Source organism: Arachis ipaensis, chromosome B09 (genome assembly GCF_000816755.2).
Source record: "Arachis ipaensis cultivar K30076 chromosome B09, Araip1.1, whole genome shotgun sequence".
Taxonomy (NCBI): Eukaryota; Viridiplantae; Streptophyta; class Magnoliopsida; order Fabales; family Fabaceae; genus Arachis; species Arachis ipaensis.
The window spans coordinates 100378251-100396032 of NC_029793.2; positions in this window are offsets into that span (position 1 = coordinate 100378251).

Below are 17782 nucleotides of genomic sequence, written 5' to 3' on the forward strand. Positions count from 1 at the left end.
AATCAATAAGCCCTTGTGATGATAAGTTGAAACCTCGATCCAAAAGATTAGACATGGCTTCTCAGCCAGCCAGACTTTAACAAATCATCATGCAACTCTAGAATTCATTCTTAAAAGTTCTGAAGAACAAAATAGAAATAAAAAAAATATTTTTTTTCTTTTTGATTTTTTGAAAATTAAGAAGTAAAAAGCTTAAACATAAAATAAAATTACCTAATCTGAGCAACCAGATGAACCGTCAGTTGTCCAAACTCGAACAATCGCTGGCAACGGCGCCAAAAACTTGGTGCACGAAATTGTGATCATCAATGGCGCCAACAGCTTGGTATGCACAATTGTAATCTCAACTCTTTATCACAACTCCGCACAACTAACCAACAAGTGCACTGGGTCGTCCAAGTAATAAACCTTACGTGAGTAAGGGTCGATCCCACGGAGATTGTCGGTTTGAAGCAAGCTATGAGTGCTCAAGCAAGAACCAAGAAGGAGAGAGATCAATTCTCCTCCCAAGTTCTCTGAAATCTCAACTCGAAAACAAAAGCTCAAAATGAGAAAATGTAAGTTCAAAGAAAAATTCAAAATAAAAATTCAGCTCCCTAATTACATCAAACTAACTCCTATTTATACACTTTCTATTCTTGGATATTGGAATTTAGATGGGCTTTTGATTTGGTGAAGATTTGAATTAAATTGGACTTTTGGTTGAATTTTCAGCCCATGGGTAATATGCTTTCAGGGGAGTGCTCAGCTCACAAAGTGAGCTGAGCTTTGACACTTAGTGTGGGGAAGCATTGGTAGCATGCTGCTGTCTTGGGGTGCATCAGGGGAGAGCTCAGCTCACTTTGTGAGCTGAGCATTGGTGCCTTGGTGCCAAATTTGTTGCGCGCTATGTGCCCCTGGACCGTGTCAAGTTGTGTTGTGTGATGCCCATGGATAGCGCTCAGCTCTCCAAGTGAGCTGAGCTTTGGTGCTCACAAGGAGAGGTCCTTGGTTCGAAACTTGAGGGAAGCATGCGCTGAAGCTTTTCTTGGTGAAGGAAGTGGCGCCTTAAAACATTTTGCGTGCCAAGTCTTGGACAACATCAGGGTAGCGCCCAAGTGGTGCTAGGAGCGCACCTTCCTTGCTGAAGCTTCCGTGTTCGAAACTTGTTGGGAGCATTTTGGCTTATTTTCCTTGCAAGGAGTAGCGTTCCCCCATCCCCTTTGGTCATGGGTTCAAGTCTTGGAGCATGCATTTGCAAAACATTTTCCTTGAATTTTTCCTCTAGCGCTCTCGATAATGCTCACTTTGTGAGCTGAGCTTGGTTCCTCATTTCCTGAGCTTGGTTCCTCATTTCCTTATTTCTTGGCCTTGTGTTGTGCTCAGCTCCCCAAGTGAGCTGAGCTTTGTGCCTTGGTCCCTTGGAAGTGAGTGTAGCACTCTCTTAGTGCTTGGTGCTCTTGGAATGAGTTCCATGGTTTGTTGCACCACACTTCCTCCTTTCTTGGCCACACTTCCTCTTCCTTGAACCACGCTTCTTAGGCCATGCTTTTCTTCTTTTCTTCTTTTCTTCACCTACAAATAACCAAAACAACCAATCAAAGTATCACCAAATTCACAAGGCTTATAAATCATTAAAAATCAATTAAATTTAGCTTAAACCTCATGATTTAGCATCAATTTCATGGTGGTTGTTTGATTCAAAGAAGTTGTGCATTTTCATTCCAAATTGATTTCTTATGATGCAAGAAAGTGTATAAAACTAAATAAAAATAAAGAAAAAGGCTAGTAAAACTGGGTCAATATGACTTGTCATCACAACACCAAACTTAAAACTTGCTTTTTCACTTTTGACTTTTGGCTTTTCTTCTTTCTTTTTCTTCTTCTATTTTGGTTTACTTTCAAGGTACTTTCATTGATTGAGACATCATAGCAGCAAACTAGCTTAGGCTTTAAGAAACATGTCATTTTGTAGCTTTTATTCTATGAGCTAACAATTAATTCAAACACACACCACCACTAACTTTCATTCTAACTTCTGTGACATTGAACAATTACTTTTCTAAACCAAACATCTCTCTTTTATTCAAACAGCCAGGGAACACAAAATAAAGTATTCAAGTTGATGAATGATGACAATTATTAGGCAGAAAATTTTCAAGCAAAAATTATGCAGATAGCTTTCTTTTTCAACATGTACTTCCACTTGCAACTAAATAATCATTTCAGCCAGACATAAAGGAGTCCCTGAATTAATTCATTGCACAATCAATGATCAAGTATAAATACGACCTGTTGGATTGCTGCTTTTCTTTCTTCCTTCTGTTTTGCTCCTTCTGAGTCATAGTGCAAGTGTTCTTTAATTTGTTGATTATTTTCCTGCATAATCTTTCAGAAGTGGCTTGCTTCTTAAACCATTAAAGTATCTGGTTAGTATGCCAAGCTTTATTTGTGGGCTCTTGAACTTACTTTGGTGTGTGAACACCAAACTTAGTTCCTTGCTAATGCTTCTTATGCAACAAATTAGCTATATGCAAAATCTCTCTTTTTTTTCTTTTTCAAAAGCAATAAAACTAATAACTAGAAAACAGCAGAATAGTCAACTAGTTTATCTGAATGCTTGAAGCTAGCTTTGTGCAGGAAGTGAGAATGTGTTTTATGATGGGATTTTGGTGGAACACCAAATTTAGAATCCTTCATTCTCTCTTATATTGTTTTGGTGTGTAACACCAAACTTAGCTTCTTGTAATACAGATAAAGCTACTTGACCTTTTTATTAAAATAGCTATGAAAAGAAAACTACCTCAGGTTGGGTTGCCTCCCAACAAGCGCTCTTTTATTGTCACTAGCTTGATATCTTGTTCTTTGATCATGGAGGCTGATAAGCATAGTGCCTTAGCTTTTCTCCTCTTACTGTGAACTTCCTTCCGGTCTCCTCTTTGATGATTTCTAGGTGTTCAAGTGAAAGGACCCGGTTCACAGTGTAGTATTCAGATGATTGTGGGGACACCTTTATTGGTTGGGTGTTTAACACTACTTTATCCCCTGGTGAAAAGCCTTCAGTAGGGATCTTCTTGTTTCTCCACCCTCTTGGCCTCTTCTTCTTTTCTTTCTCAAAAGATACTCCCTGCCTTGGTGGTTCCTTATCTGAGATGTTGAATTTCTCATATGGAGGTTTTGGATCTAGTTCCTCCTTGATTTCTTTGGTCTGTTGCACCATCTCTACTTCTTTCAAGCATGGATTTGGAAGCCTTGGAGCTAACTCATTGACTACCTCCTTCAAACTTTGATCTCTGGCCTTATCCTCCGTACACTCTTCTTCTTGAGTGGGCTCATGTGGGGTTTTGAAAACATGGAATGCTAGGTGCTCATCATGCACTCTCAATTCTTCTGAGTGAGGTTTTCTGGTTCTGTGTTATCTCCTCTTGGTGCTCCATCATTCTCTCTATTAAGATCTCCAAATTGGTGATCCTATGAGAGTGTTGTGAAATTTGTTGGTTGTGAGGTATCTGAGGTTGGAAGGGTGAGTGTTGTGGTGATGGTGTGTAGTGCTTGATGTTGGTATGGTGGTGTTTTTGCAGGTTTGGAAAATTGGGATTGTTGTGGTTGAAGTCCCTTGGTCCTTGATTTTGGTGCTCACTCCTCCTCCAATTGTACTGAGTTCTCCAGGGTGGGTTGTACACTTCACCTTGGACTTTGTGTTGGAACATGCTTGAGGTACTACTTGGAGGGTGTGATTGCTTATGGTTCTGTTGCTCGTAGTTAATTTCTCCAAAACCTTGTTCAGCTTGGTTCGAACCATGGGAGTTTTGAGTTAGGTTGTATGCATTTACTACAGCAGTTTGCAGCTCATTGATTTTTCTGACCATCATCTCTAGTTGTTGCAGAGTCTGCTGATGCATCTGCTTGTTTTGGTTCATGACTGCACTGACACCTTCAGTTTCCACCATTCCCTTTTCTTGTGTGAATGGTTGCACTTCTGCCTCTGGTTTACCAATTCCCTGAGGTGGCTTCAACTTGGCCATGAATTCACTCACTAGATCTTCCCATCCGATGATGTTTCCTTGTGAGAAAGCTTCAAGCCATTGAGCAACATCGTTAATGGTGATGGGCTGATGCTTCCATTCAGGTTTTGCATTATTATCTGGGGTGGGGACGCTATTCCTGCCATTACTGGAATTCATTGGTTTCCCTTCCATGATCTGCACAATCACAAACAATCCAGATGAAGATTGAGTATACTCATATAAAAAAAATTATAGTCAGTGGGTCAGTTGACACAATTCGTCAAACAGTTAATAGATTTGGCAGATCAATAAGAGAAACTTGCTTCTCTCGTATATTCGATCAAGCAACAGCATAAGATTCACACAGAGTCAGAAAAACTCCACTCTATTGCTAAAGTGGGGTTTTAGTTAGCTTAAGTAAAAATTCAAACAATTAGTGGATTAATACAAAGTTAGAGAAACAGACAATAAAAATGCTAGATCTAGATCTCCACTTCACTTAATCATTGTCAATCTAATCAATCCCCGGCAACGGCGCCAAAAACTTGATGTGTGGAAAACGATCCAACACAAAACTCACCGGCAAGTGTACCGGGTCGCATCAAGTAATAATAACTCACATGAGTGAGGTCGATCCCACAGGGATTGAAGGATTGAGCAATTTTAGTTTAGTGGTTGATTTAGTCAAGCGAATCAAGATTTGGTTGAGTGATTTGTAACTTGCAGAAACTAAATTGCATCAAAAGTAAAGGGAGAGGGGAAAAATGCAGTAAATTAAAGAGCAGGAAAGTAAAGAAGTAGATTCTTAAAGTGCAAGTAATATAAATTGCAGAAACTTAGATTGCAAGAAATGTAAATGGCTGAAGCTTAAAGTGCAAGAAATGTAAATTGCTTGAATCATAAAAGGGATTGGGAATTGGGATTGCAGAATTTAAACAAGCAGAATTAAATTGCATCAGACAGCAAAGCAAAAGATGAATTGAATTGGAATGGATCTCAAACAGAAGAGTAAAATGCTTTGAAGAAATTAAAAACAGGAAAGCAGTGCTTAATTTGCAGCAAAGTAAAAGAGGTTGGAGATCTCAGGAGTGGAGGAGACTAGATAACAAGTCTAGATCTCAAATCCTTCCTTGATCCAACAAGATCAATTGCAAAAGGAATGAAGAAAAGCAAATTGCAGAAAGCTGTAGAAGATGAAGCAGTGAATCAAACAGAAAATGAAATTTCAATTGTGCAGAAAAATTAAACAAGATCCCAAGGTGAGATTGAAACAGAAGTTCTTCAATTCTCCACCCAAGATCCAAAGCAAGAAAATAAAAGAGTGCTCAAGCAAGAACCAAGAAGGAGAGAGATCAATTCTCCTCCCAAGTTCTCTGAAATCTCAACTCGAAAACAAAAGCTCAAAATGAGAAAATGTAAGTTCAAAGAAAAATTCAAAATAAAAATTCAGCTCCCTAATTACATCAAACTAACTCCTATTTATACACTTTCTATTCTTGGATATTGGAATTTGGATGGGCTTTTGATTTGGTGAAGATTTGAATTAAATTGGACTTTTGGTTGAATTTTCAGCCCATGGGTAATATGCTTCCAGGGGAGTGCTCAGCTCACAAATTTGACACTTAGTGTGGGGAAGCATTGGTAGCATGCTGCTGTCTTGGGGTGCATCAGGGGAGAGCTCAGCTCACTTTGTGAGCTGAGCATTGGTGCCTTGGTGCCAAATTTGTTGCGCGCTATGTGCCCCTGGACCGTGTCAAGTTGTGTTGTGTGATGCCCATGGATAGCGCTCAGCTCTCCAAGTGAGCGGAGCTTTGGTGCTCACAAGGAGAGGTCCTTGGTTCGAAACTTGAGGGAAGCATGCGCTGAAGCTTTTCTTGGTGAAGGAAGTGGCGCCTTAAAAGATTTTGCGTGCCAAGTCTTGGACAACATTAGGGTAGCGCCCAAGTGGTGCTAGGAGCGCACCTTCCTTGCTGAAGCTTCTGTGTTCGAAACTTGTTGGGAGCATTTTGGCCAATTTTGGCTTATTTTCCTTGCAAGGAGTAGCGTTCCCCCATCCCCTTTGGTCATGGGTTCAAGTCTTGGAGCATGCATTTGCAAAACATTTTCCTTGAATTTTTCCTCTAGCTCTCTCGATAATGCTCACTTTGTGAGCTGAGCTTGGTTCCTCATTTCCTTATTTCTTAGCCTTGTGTTGTGCTCAGCTCACAAAGTGAGCTGAGCTTTGTGCCTTGGTCCCTTGGAAGTGAGTGTAGCGCTCTCTTAGTGCTTGGTGCTCTTGGAATGAGTTCCATCGTTTGTTGCACCACACTTCCTCCTTTCTTGGCCACACTTCCTCTTCCTTGAACCACGCTTCTTAGGCCACGCTTTTCTTCTTTTCTTCTTTTCTTCACCTACAAATAACCAAAACAACCAATCAAAGTATCACCAAATTCACAAGGCTTATAAATCATTAAAAATCAATTAACTTTAGCTTAAACCTCATGATTTAGCATCAATTTCATGGTGGTTGTTTGATTCAAAGAAGTTGTGCATTTTCATTCCAAATTGATTTCTTATGATGCAAGAAAGTGTATAAAACTAAATAAAAATAAAGAAAAAGGCTAGTAAAACTGGGTCAATATGACTTGTCATCAATGGTCATCTTGTAAATCTCAGTCAGGCGAATTCAAATGGTTATGGAGAATTAATAATTAAAAGATAAATAAAACATAAAATAAAGATAGCGATACTTATGTAATTCATTGGTAGGAATTTTAGATAAGCGTATGAAGATGCTTTGTTCCTTCTGAACCTCTGCTTTCCTGTTGCCTTCTTCCAATCATTCATACTCCTTTCCATGGCAAGCTTATGTTGGGTTTCACCGTTGTCAATGGCTACCTCCCGTCCTCTCAGTGAAAATGGTCCAAATGCGCTGTCACCGCACGGCTAATCAGCTGTTGGTTCTCGATCATGTTGGAATAGGATCCATTGATCCTTTTGCGTCTGTCACTACGCCCAACAATCACGAGTTTGAAGCTCGTCACAGTAATCCCTTCCCTGATCCTACTCGGAATACCACATACAAGGTTTAGACTTTTCGGATCTCAGGAATGGCCGCCAATTGATTCTAGCCTATACCACGAAGGTTCTAATCTTAGATTAGAAACCCAAGAGATACACATTCAAGCTTGTTTGCATGTAGAACGAAAGTGGTTGTCACGCACGCGTTCATAGGTGAGAATAATGATGAGTGTCACAGATCATCACATTCGTCAAGTTGAAGAACGAGTGTATATCTTAGAGAAGAAGTAGGCGTGAATTGAATAGAAAAACAATAGTACTTTGCATTAATTCATGAGGAACAACAGAGCTCCACACCTTAATCTATGGTGTGTAGAAACTCTACCGTTGAAAATACATAAGAACAAAAGGTCTAGGCATGGCCGAATGGCCAGCCTCCCAAAGCGTGAACATACAAGTTCCAAGATGAAAAGCATGATCCAGTGTGTAAAATACTATTTGTAGAAAACTAGTAACCTAGGATTTACAGAAATGAGTAAATGATGCAGAATCCACTTCTGGGCCCACTTTGTGTGTGCTTGGGCTGAGCATTGAAGTTTTCACGTGTAGAGACTTTTCTTAGAGTTAAACGCCAGCTTTTTTGCCAGTTTGGGCGTTTAACTCCAGCTTTTATGCCAGTTCTGGCGTTTTGACGCCAGAATTTCTATGCTGACTTGGAATACCAGTTTGGGCCATCAAATATCGGGCAAAGTATGGACTATTATATATTGCTGGAAAGCCCAGGATGTCTACTTTCCAACGAAATTGAGAGCATGCCAATTGGGTTTCTGTAGCTCCAGAAAATCCACTTCGAGTGCAGGGAGGTCAGAATCCAACAGCATCTGCAGTCCTTTTTCAGCCTCTGAATCAGATTTTTGCTCAGCTCCCTCAATTTCAGCCAGAAAATACCTGAAATCGCAAAAAAATATACAAACTCATAGTAAAGTCCAGAAATATAATTTTTATTTAAAAACTAATAAAAACATAATAAAAACTAGCTAAAACATACTAAAAACATACTAAAAACAATGCCAAAAAGCGTATAAATTATCCGCTCATCAGAGACGCCGCTGCCATGGTTGTCGGCGAGTTGCATGGTGTCGTTGGGGTCGCTATTATGCTGCCGCCATTTCTGCGGGCTATGCCACCCCGCCTCTAGTCACCAAAAAATGGTGTTGACATTGCCAAAAGTCACTACTGGAGTCGCTGTTACTCCATTCCTTGGTTCTTATCTAAGTACAGTGAGTTGGTTGCCCCGAAACCCTTACCGTTGCTATTCTGTTATAAGTTACTAAGGTCCTTACGATGTTAATGCTTTAGAATTGAGTTTCAATTCTTGCATGTGCAATTAAATTTGCTACGGTTGCTGCAAAAGTGGAGTGGAGTTGAGGTTACGGATGCTGTTATTGTGAGCCGGGAGAAAGAGGGATTTTGATGCGATTTTAGCCTTTGCGTTTCGATTATTCGAGGTAGGAGATTCTTTAAATTTATTTTATATCACAGAATTCTTATAAATAGATATTGATGTGAAAAATATATTTTGGTGATTATATGAGTCTTATGAATTGACTGAGTTATTTTGGATGAATATGATTGAATTATTGAATGATTGAGTTGGCGTTGTGGTGCTTAACGAAAGCTTAATTTGGAAATATGATTTGTATTTTTATATTCAGAAATGATTTTGTATTTGGAAATCTGAATTGTGTGTTTTATTAGGGAATGATTTGATTTTAAACCTGTTGGAAAAGGTTGAGAAATCGTTTGGTTGGGAGCTTGAAGGGTGGCAAAGTCCAAGTTCTAGAGGAAATACTGCCGAAATTTTTATAAGTATTAAATGAAATTGAATAATAAGAATTTAACTTGTTTTAGTTTGGAAAATAAAATAAAGTTAAAAGTATCCGAATTTTATTTAGCAAAACATAATGGTTTCTGAGACTTTTGAGAATGTTTTAATCTTAAGAATGAAATTTAAATTTGTTTTGGAAAACTGGTTAACTCAAAAATGAGTTTATTCGATTGATTATAATTACAGAGTTACAATTTGAGGACTTTAATTAATTTAAAGTAATGAGATTTACTTGATTTTGAATAACCATGGAAAGGATTATGTTTTTTAAGCCTCGTAGCGATTTTAAAGTAATTGCTTAAGAACCAAAGATGATTATGTTTTCAATGAAGATTTTGATTTGGGAAAAAATAAAGTGACTTTGAGTCTTTTGATGAAAAGAATCTGGGTAAGGATAATGGATTGAATTGTGGATTTGATTATGTTTATGATTATGTTTGATTGTGGTTGTGATTGAGATTTGATGTTGAGCACAATCTCATGAGGATGACAATATGTAACGCTCACTTGAGATATTATGCATAAGGCTAAGTGGGATGGCAATGCGTAACGCCCACATGAGACCTAAAGGAGGGTTCCCCCATGAGGAGCGCAATACGTAATGCTCATGGAGGGGACGAACCTCGAGCTGGAGATGGCGATACGTAACGCCCACCTAAGATTGTGAGTATGGCTCAATGAGGACGGTTATACATAATGCTCACTTGAGATCGGGAGAATGATTTCCCAAGAGAATGGCGATACATAATGCTCATAGAAGGAATGTTTTCTGAGATAAGGATGGCGATACGTATAACACCTATTTCAGGAATGTTCTCCGGTACAAGCAACCAACCGACACGTGAGCTCATGGCCTGTTTAGGACTAGACATACATCATATGCATCAATGTGAAATTTTTTGGGTGTGCATATTATATTTGGTTTACCTATGTAAATATTTCTGTTTAACTGCTACTTGCCATATTTGCTGTAATTTCTCTAGATTGTGTTTGAACTTTATTACTTGTGATTGTGACTGTTGGTTTGGAATTTATGGTGGTTGATTGTTTATATGTTGGGCCTGAGGCTATGGTTTGCTTATATGTTGTAAGACCAAGAACTTTTGAAAAGTCCTATTTTGAACTAATCTCAAATCATATATTTATTTACAGTTTTAATTTCAGAAATTATTTTACAAAAAATAATTAAAGACAATTTTGATTACTTGGATTTGAAATAAATTAAGGTTTTTATCCAAACTCTATACATATGGATTATTTTCCTATTTACAATTTAAAGTTTTAGAAATTAAAAAATAATTATATTTGGCTATTTAAATTTGAATTTTATCTAATTTTACAATTACTGAATTATTTTCTATATTTAAATTATAAAATTAGTAGTTGTAAAATAATAAGATTTTTATATGATAATATTCTTATAAATAAATACTTTAGGTTTTGTTAATAAAAAAAATTAATTATATTGTATTATATTTTCAATTAGAGTATTTGAGTGAAAACCAAACAGCATTTTGATACAACAAATAATATTTTAAAGTAATTTTAAAGATTCAATTAGTTTCAAATTAAACCCCAAAATTTTCAATTCCATATACAAATCTTAACCCTAATTAAACCACAATTTTTTCCTTCATCCAAATGAAACCCTAGCCGCTACCCTTTCTTTTTCTTTAGTAAACACACACAAAACTCAGGACAACAGCCGCTAGGGAAGAAAAGTAAAGAAAGGGAAGAAAGGAGAGGGGAGCCACAGGAAGGAGGGGAAGGGAAAAGAGGGAGGCAGTGCGGTGGGTGTCACTACCACCGTTGCTGCCGCTACTGATAGAGGAGAGAGGAGGTCCAAGAGAGAGAGAGAGGGAGCCGAGGAAGGAAAAAGGGGGTTGCTGTTGCGCACCATCGCCGCGCTGCCAAGGCCGTCGCGTCGCCAACAAAGAGGAGAGAGAGGTCAAACGGAGGGAGCTTTCCTCTTCGTCGGGTCTCTGCCGCTGAACCTGTCCTTGCCGCCGCCACTGGAATCACAAATAGAAGAGAAGAGTCGTCACTGTTAAGCCAGCTGCTACCACTGTCGTTCATGTCTGCCGCAATCCTTGTCGGAAACCGCCGTTCCAGGAACCACTGCTACCACTGCCGGTAAGGGTTTTGAGTTGGTTTTTTTTTTGCCTTGAGCTCCTGGGAGCTTTATCATCACTGCATGTTGTTACAGTCGTCATCACCGAAGTTTTGGGTTGCCGCTGTCACTCGAGATAGTTGTCGGAGTTGCTATCGGGTTGACTTAGAGTTTCGATTGCTTCGTTTTGTCATTACAGTCAATATTTATGTTTTGAAAACTCCTGCGTTAGTATTCTGTTATGTTTGGTTATAAATTCTAAAGTTCTGGTAACGTAGGGTCATGTCCTGCATGTTGCATGTCCCTTTTAAGTTGCTGTGATTACTGTGAAAGTGATTAGGGGCTGAGTTTGCGGTTGCCGTTGGTGTTGGGTTAAGAGAAAAGATTCCATTGACGTGTTTGGGTTATGGTTTTGACGAGTCGAGGTAAGGGCTTTTTATAAAAATGAATTTATTTAAAATAGAATTGGTATAAATTGATATGATGTGCGAAATGCATTTCTAGTGATTATGTAACTCTTATGAATTGTCTAGTTTGTCTTGGATGAATATGGTTGTCTGTTTGATTTCACTATTGACTGATTTTTGTTACATTGGAGATTTCTAGATTGGTTGATTTGAAATAATTTTGATAGTCTGAAAGTCTGAATTTTGTTTTAATGGAAACTAATTTGGTCTTGAACCATTGGAAAGTGTTGAGGATTGGTTTGGTTGGGACCCAAAAAGGGTGGCAAAGTCCAAGTTTTAGGGGAGATGCTGCCGAAATTTCTATAAAATTCCAGACTTTGATTGAAACGATATTTTAAAAATAATGAATTATACTTTGAATTGAATTATTGATAAATGAATTATGTTTGAACTTATTTTATTAAGAAAATTATTATATTTTGAATGTAATTTATTTAAGAAAAGAATTATGTTTTAAAGTCAATTTAAAGATGAAATTTCTTATGTTTTGGAATTTGATTTAAGTAAACAGATTTGGAGGAGTTTTAGTGGAATTAAAAGAAACTTGAATTTTGATTAACTAATTTCACTTGGCGACGTTTTAGGAAAAATTTGAAGTATTCTCTAAAACTTCGATTTAGCAAAAACTAAAACAATTTCCGAGCCTTTGGAAACAGATTTAAGAATGAAATTGAAATTGGTTTTCAGTTTAAATGATTTGGTTTTGATTTAAGTAAGTTAGTTTTGAAATTGGTTCGGAATATTTGGATACATGATTTGGTTTTGGTTTAAATTCTATTTTATTTATTCAAATCATGAAGTTAAGGTTTTAGAGGTTTTCAATGAATTTAAGAAAATGAGTTAGGCTATTCACCCCTAAAGTCTTGAGACTCTGCTGATGAATTTTATTACCAAATCCTGATTTAGAATGAATGATTTTGAGTCTTTCAGAAGAGATTTTGAAATTGGCATGGTTTTAAAGTTGTTTGGAAGTTTTTGAAAGATGTTGTGGAAAGTGGCTCTGTTTTGAAAAGTGATTCTTGGCAACATGTGAACTGAATACGTTTATTAATCGAAAGTAAATGGGCCAAGAATGATTATTGAAATAAGAGTTTGAGCCTGATTGATTGTGGATATTACTGAGATTGTTGATAAGTCGCTTGCGCCTGGCAAGGATGGTGGTTAATCCTACTTGTCGAGGTTGCGGTGCCAGCGTAAGGACGGTGGTTACTCCTGCTTACGTATAGATTTGAGGTCGGAGGCAGAGTATCCCACTCATATCCTTTTGGATCACAGGAGTGTGCCCGGCACTATTTTCGTCGGGGGTTCCTGTAGCTATATTTGTGATCGAAAGGCGACATTTCCATATCCCATGGGAATGTGTCAGGTTGGCAATTGAACCGACAATTTGATATCACAGCTAGTAGGACAGACATTCATCATTTGCATCTATGTGACATTGTTTGGGTGTGCCTATTGTAATTGATTTGCCTATGTGAATACTTATGTTAACTGCTAACTGTTATACTTGTTGCAATTGCTCTTGATTGTGCCTGAACTACATTAATTGTGATTGTGTTTGATTGGTTGGTTTGTGATGAATTGGTTGATGATTGGGTTGTTTGAGCTGGGGGTCGTATTGGATTTTGGATGGGCCTGAAGCCGTGATTGGTATGTTTGAGGTCTAATTCTGTATAAAGTATCTGACTGGTTCAACATAGACTTAATGAACCTATGCTTGGAACAGGATGATCATTTATACCACGTAGGTAACTTCTTTTATGTTTATGGTCTAGTAAAGTATGAAAAACAAACTCTTACAGCATAGACTTAATTGAACCTATACTTGGGACATGTTGGTCATTCATATTGTCTAGGAAAACTTTTAAGATTTTACAAGAACAAAAAAGGTTTTTGATTTTGAGGAATTAATTAAGTTCTCTTTAAAAAAGATTTTTTTGGATTTTTGAATGTGAACCTTGGTATTTGAGAAGATACATAAGACGAGCAATGATCACTCTACTTTAAAAATAGTTTTATTTTACGTATCTTATTATAGCAATTTTGTAACCCTATAGTGAGAACCAGCAAGGACGATATTCTCACTCCCCTACAGGTTTTTCCTTTTCAGGATGGACGACGAAGTTTCAGAAGAATTATTTCATTTTCTGTTTATTCGATATTTTGTATTATCTTAGCTATTATTATTTTTTCCTCGCCTTTTTCTTTACCAATTTTGTAAGAGGGATAGGATTTATGATATTTAAAGTTTGTATATTGGTATTATGTGTATATATGTATTCTTTGTAAGTATATATATATTCAATATTTTTATATTATCTTAGTTATTATTATTTTCCCTCGCCTTTATCTTTACCAATTTTGTAAGAGGGATAGGATTTATGTTATGTAAAGTTTATATATATATATATATATATATATTCTTTGTAAGTATGTATATATATGTTTTCAATGAAAAAATCTTTCGAAAGGTTATGCGTATTTTAAGTTTTAAACAAGCTCGTATTATTAAATTAAATATGTTTAGAGTCGTTGTAATACCTAAGCTATTAGAGTGGCACAGCCAGAAGCATGACATTCTGATAGTGAGGGTGTTACATTTATAGTATTAGAGCATTCTTTCCTATAGAGCTTGAGAAATGGACTAACTATGCTTTAATTGTATACTTTGAGTATCTGTCATGTAGTAGTCTTGTTCGAATAATGAGAATTAGAGCTTTATGCACATGACAGTCTGTTGATTAATGCTGTTAGTCTTGCATTGTATAATTCCTGGTATTGAGTTTGGCCAGCTTAAAACTAGTGGATTATATATATGGAAGTACCAATGGGTTGCCATAGACGATATACAAGTAATAGGTAATGCGATAAGTGGGTTTCGGGGACGTTAGAAACTATTTCTCGAAGTTATTACTCAGTTATGTGTCTTGATGTTCTTGTTGCCTTTTCTTTTAGAAAGTAGTTTGGTTTTTCCAATCCTATTTTTCTGTTCATATGCATTCTTGTTTGATCCTAATTGCATATGCCTGCTTGAAATTCTTGGTGTATCTATCTTTTTCTGTTTAAACTCTTCTTCTTGATTCATGTATTCTTCGATGTAACTTTGAGCTTGTCTTGATGTAGTGTGCCTTTTTTTTAAGTCCTTATTCCGAGTCCATTTTTAAAGAAATTGTGATTTAGGTTTTCTCTTATTTGACTGTATTTACAACCAATTTTCAAATTTTTATAAAATCGCTTTTGATTCGATATACACTAATCTATATAAAACTTTGAAAATTTCTTATACAGTTTAAAAAAAAAAACTATTTATTTCTAATACCTCGCTTGTTCTTTTACTAGTTTACGGAATACACTTACTTTAAATACACCTTGACTTTTCTAATAACTTTACTACAGTTCTTATGCATATCTTTACTTGATTATGTACTTAGGTAATTTTCAAAATTCTTGAAAGAAAGGATTTTCGCCTTGTTCCAATTGATCTTTGTTTTGCAAGCTTCACCTAATTTATTTTAAATTGAATTTGATTTAGCATAACGCATTATTTATGCAATTGTTGTTCTTTTGAAAATATTGGACTCATATCTTTTCTTTTGAGAACGGACCAATTCCTTCTTAAGTTTTTCATTTCTATGGATGTCATACTTGGTTTTGTTTTGAATTATTCTTTTACTTTTATGAACATCACCATTAGTCTTAGTTTTCCTTCTCTTGTGAATCTCATACTCATCCGAGTCAGCTTGAATTTGTTTCAATCCAGTGCACCGTTTGTCCTCTTATGTGTCTTTCTTTAGTCAAACGTTCTTTCTTGAGAATTCACTATCGATTGAGTTGCCTTTCCTTACGAGTTTTGTATTCTTTTGAATCAATTGAAAGCTTGTTTGATATCTCATATCTCGCGGATCTTGTTTGAACTCTCTTGATTTAAGATCCTTTCTCGTATGGCTTGATTTCTTTTTAAGTACATCTTAATATTCTTGAATGTTCCTGTGTGACGGCGATTTCAAGTATATTCTTGGAGTTTTGATGTGAACTTTTAAAATAAGTTTTGGATTCCCTTTTTAAGAAATTTTAAATCAATTTTTCTTGCTTAATTGCATCTATAGCTATTCTTTAAATTTGACAAAGTTGTTTTGAAGTTGGCATGCACTATTTTAAATGAAGTTTTGAAAAGCTTCCTTACTTAGCAAAAACATGTCTATTTGTAACGCACCACTTATTTCCTTTACCAACTTATAAGAAAATTTTTACCTCGGATTTTCTTTTCTAAATAAAGTTTAAATTCTTCTTCCATCTTTGCTATAACTTTTATACACGCTTGTTTGAATGTAAACCTTGAGAATTGTTGAACAAACATTTGATTTTCTTACAACCTTGCCACGATTTCACTGTATACCTTTATTTGATTGAGTACCTAAATATTTTTTAGGATTTTCGTAAAATTGTTTTGGCCTAAACCCAATTGACTTTCCTTTTTCAAAACTCACCTATTTTGTCTTTAACTTAGGAATTGTTTTGACGTGAGACAACTTGATTTTCTTCCGAGTTTTATGCCTGCTTTTGGTTAAGTTGTGTACATGACTATCTTTTTGAATGTTTGAGTAAATATTTTTGCTCTTAGTCAAACTGGTGTTCATTTGTTTTAGAACTCTACATAATCTATTTAAATATGAAATTGTATTAACGTAATGCCTTAATTATACTTTTGTTATTCTTTTACAAAGTGTCTGTTGTGCACCTTTTCTTTGAAAACATGAAATAGTTTTTGAAAAGTTTTTTCACTCTTCCTGAGTAATGCATTCGAAAGTATTTTTAATCCTACTCTTGAGTCTTGTAAGCTTTGTCTTCGATTTTAGACATTCTTCTTTTGTAAACCTTATATTTCTTTGACTCAGCTTGATTTTGTTCAAACTACTGCACTACCTTTTCTTTTATCATTCCTATCGTACTTTTTTGATTCAGGTGTCATTCTTGAGGTTGCCAAAGTAATTTTTCTTTCTGGCACTCTTCATTCCTTGTATATCCTTGATTGCTTGTGATTCCAATAATCTTTTCAAGTTCTTGCGGATTTTGTCCTTGTCAACTGTCCTTTTCTAAGGTTTAGTACCCTTCTGAGTAAACTCGAGAATTATTTTGATGTCACGTGGGACCTGTAGGTATAGTAATGCGATGCATTAGTTCTTTAAGACGTGGTTTGTGGATATGGAAGGTGAAGTGGTAAGCGTCCAACGTTATGAAAAGTTGTGGAAGTTTCGTTTCTTGTGAAAGAGTTTGCGGATGATAGGTTTGTGACCGGTTAAGGGATTGTGAAGTGATTGATGGAGTTGGGAGGTTGAAGTTTTGAAGTGGATACGAGATCTGTGAGCGAACGTTATATCCGTTGTTTAAATACCAGCCTGCTTTGTAGCCTTTTGCCACATTAACTACCGCGTTGCTTTGTGAACGCCTATCTTGACTTGCACCCTATTTTGTTCCTTCAAATTTTTGTAAAGTCTTGAAAACCATATAACCTTTTTGCATCGAGCCTGTCTTGTATCTTCTGCCTTACACCATACTTTATCCTTATATTTAAATTTTATAATTATCCGGTATTTGAACTTTTATATATATGTGCTACTATTTCTTACTTTTCTAAAAAGTATTTAAAAAGTAGAACACTAAGGCTATGTATTATCTTATGTATTATTTTAATTTTTGAGGACGAAAATTTTTATAAGGTGAGTGGAATACATGACCAGAACTTTTGAAAAGTTCTATTTTAAACTAATCTCAAATCATATATTTATTTACAGTTTTAATTTTAGAAATTATTTATTGAAAATAATTAAAGGCAATTTTGATTAATTGGATTTGAAATAAATTAAGGTTTTTATCCAAACTCTATACTTATGGATTATTTTCTTATTTACAATTTAAAGGCAATTATCGAATTATTTCCTATATTTAAATTATAAAATTAGTAGTTGTAAAATAATAAAATTTTTATATGATAATATTTTTATAAATAAATACTTTAGGTTTTGTTAATAAAAAAATTAATTATATTATATTATATTTTTAATTAGAGTATTTGAGTGAAAACCAAATAGCAATTTGATACAACAAATAATATTTTAAAATAATATTAAAAATTCAATTAGTTTTAAATTAAACCCCAAAGTCTCCAATTCCATATACAAATCCTAACCTTAATTAAACCACAATTTTTTCCTTCATCCAAATGAAACCCTAGCCGCTACCCTTTCTTTTCCTTTAGTAAACACACAAAACTCAACATAGCAGTAGTTGGGGAAGAAAGGATAGGGGAACCACGGGAAGGAGAAGAAGAAAT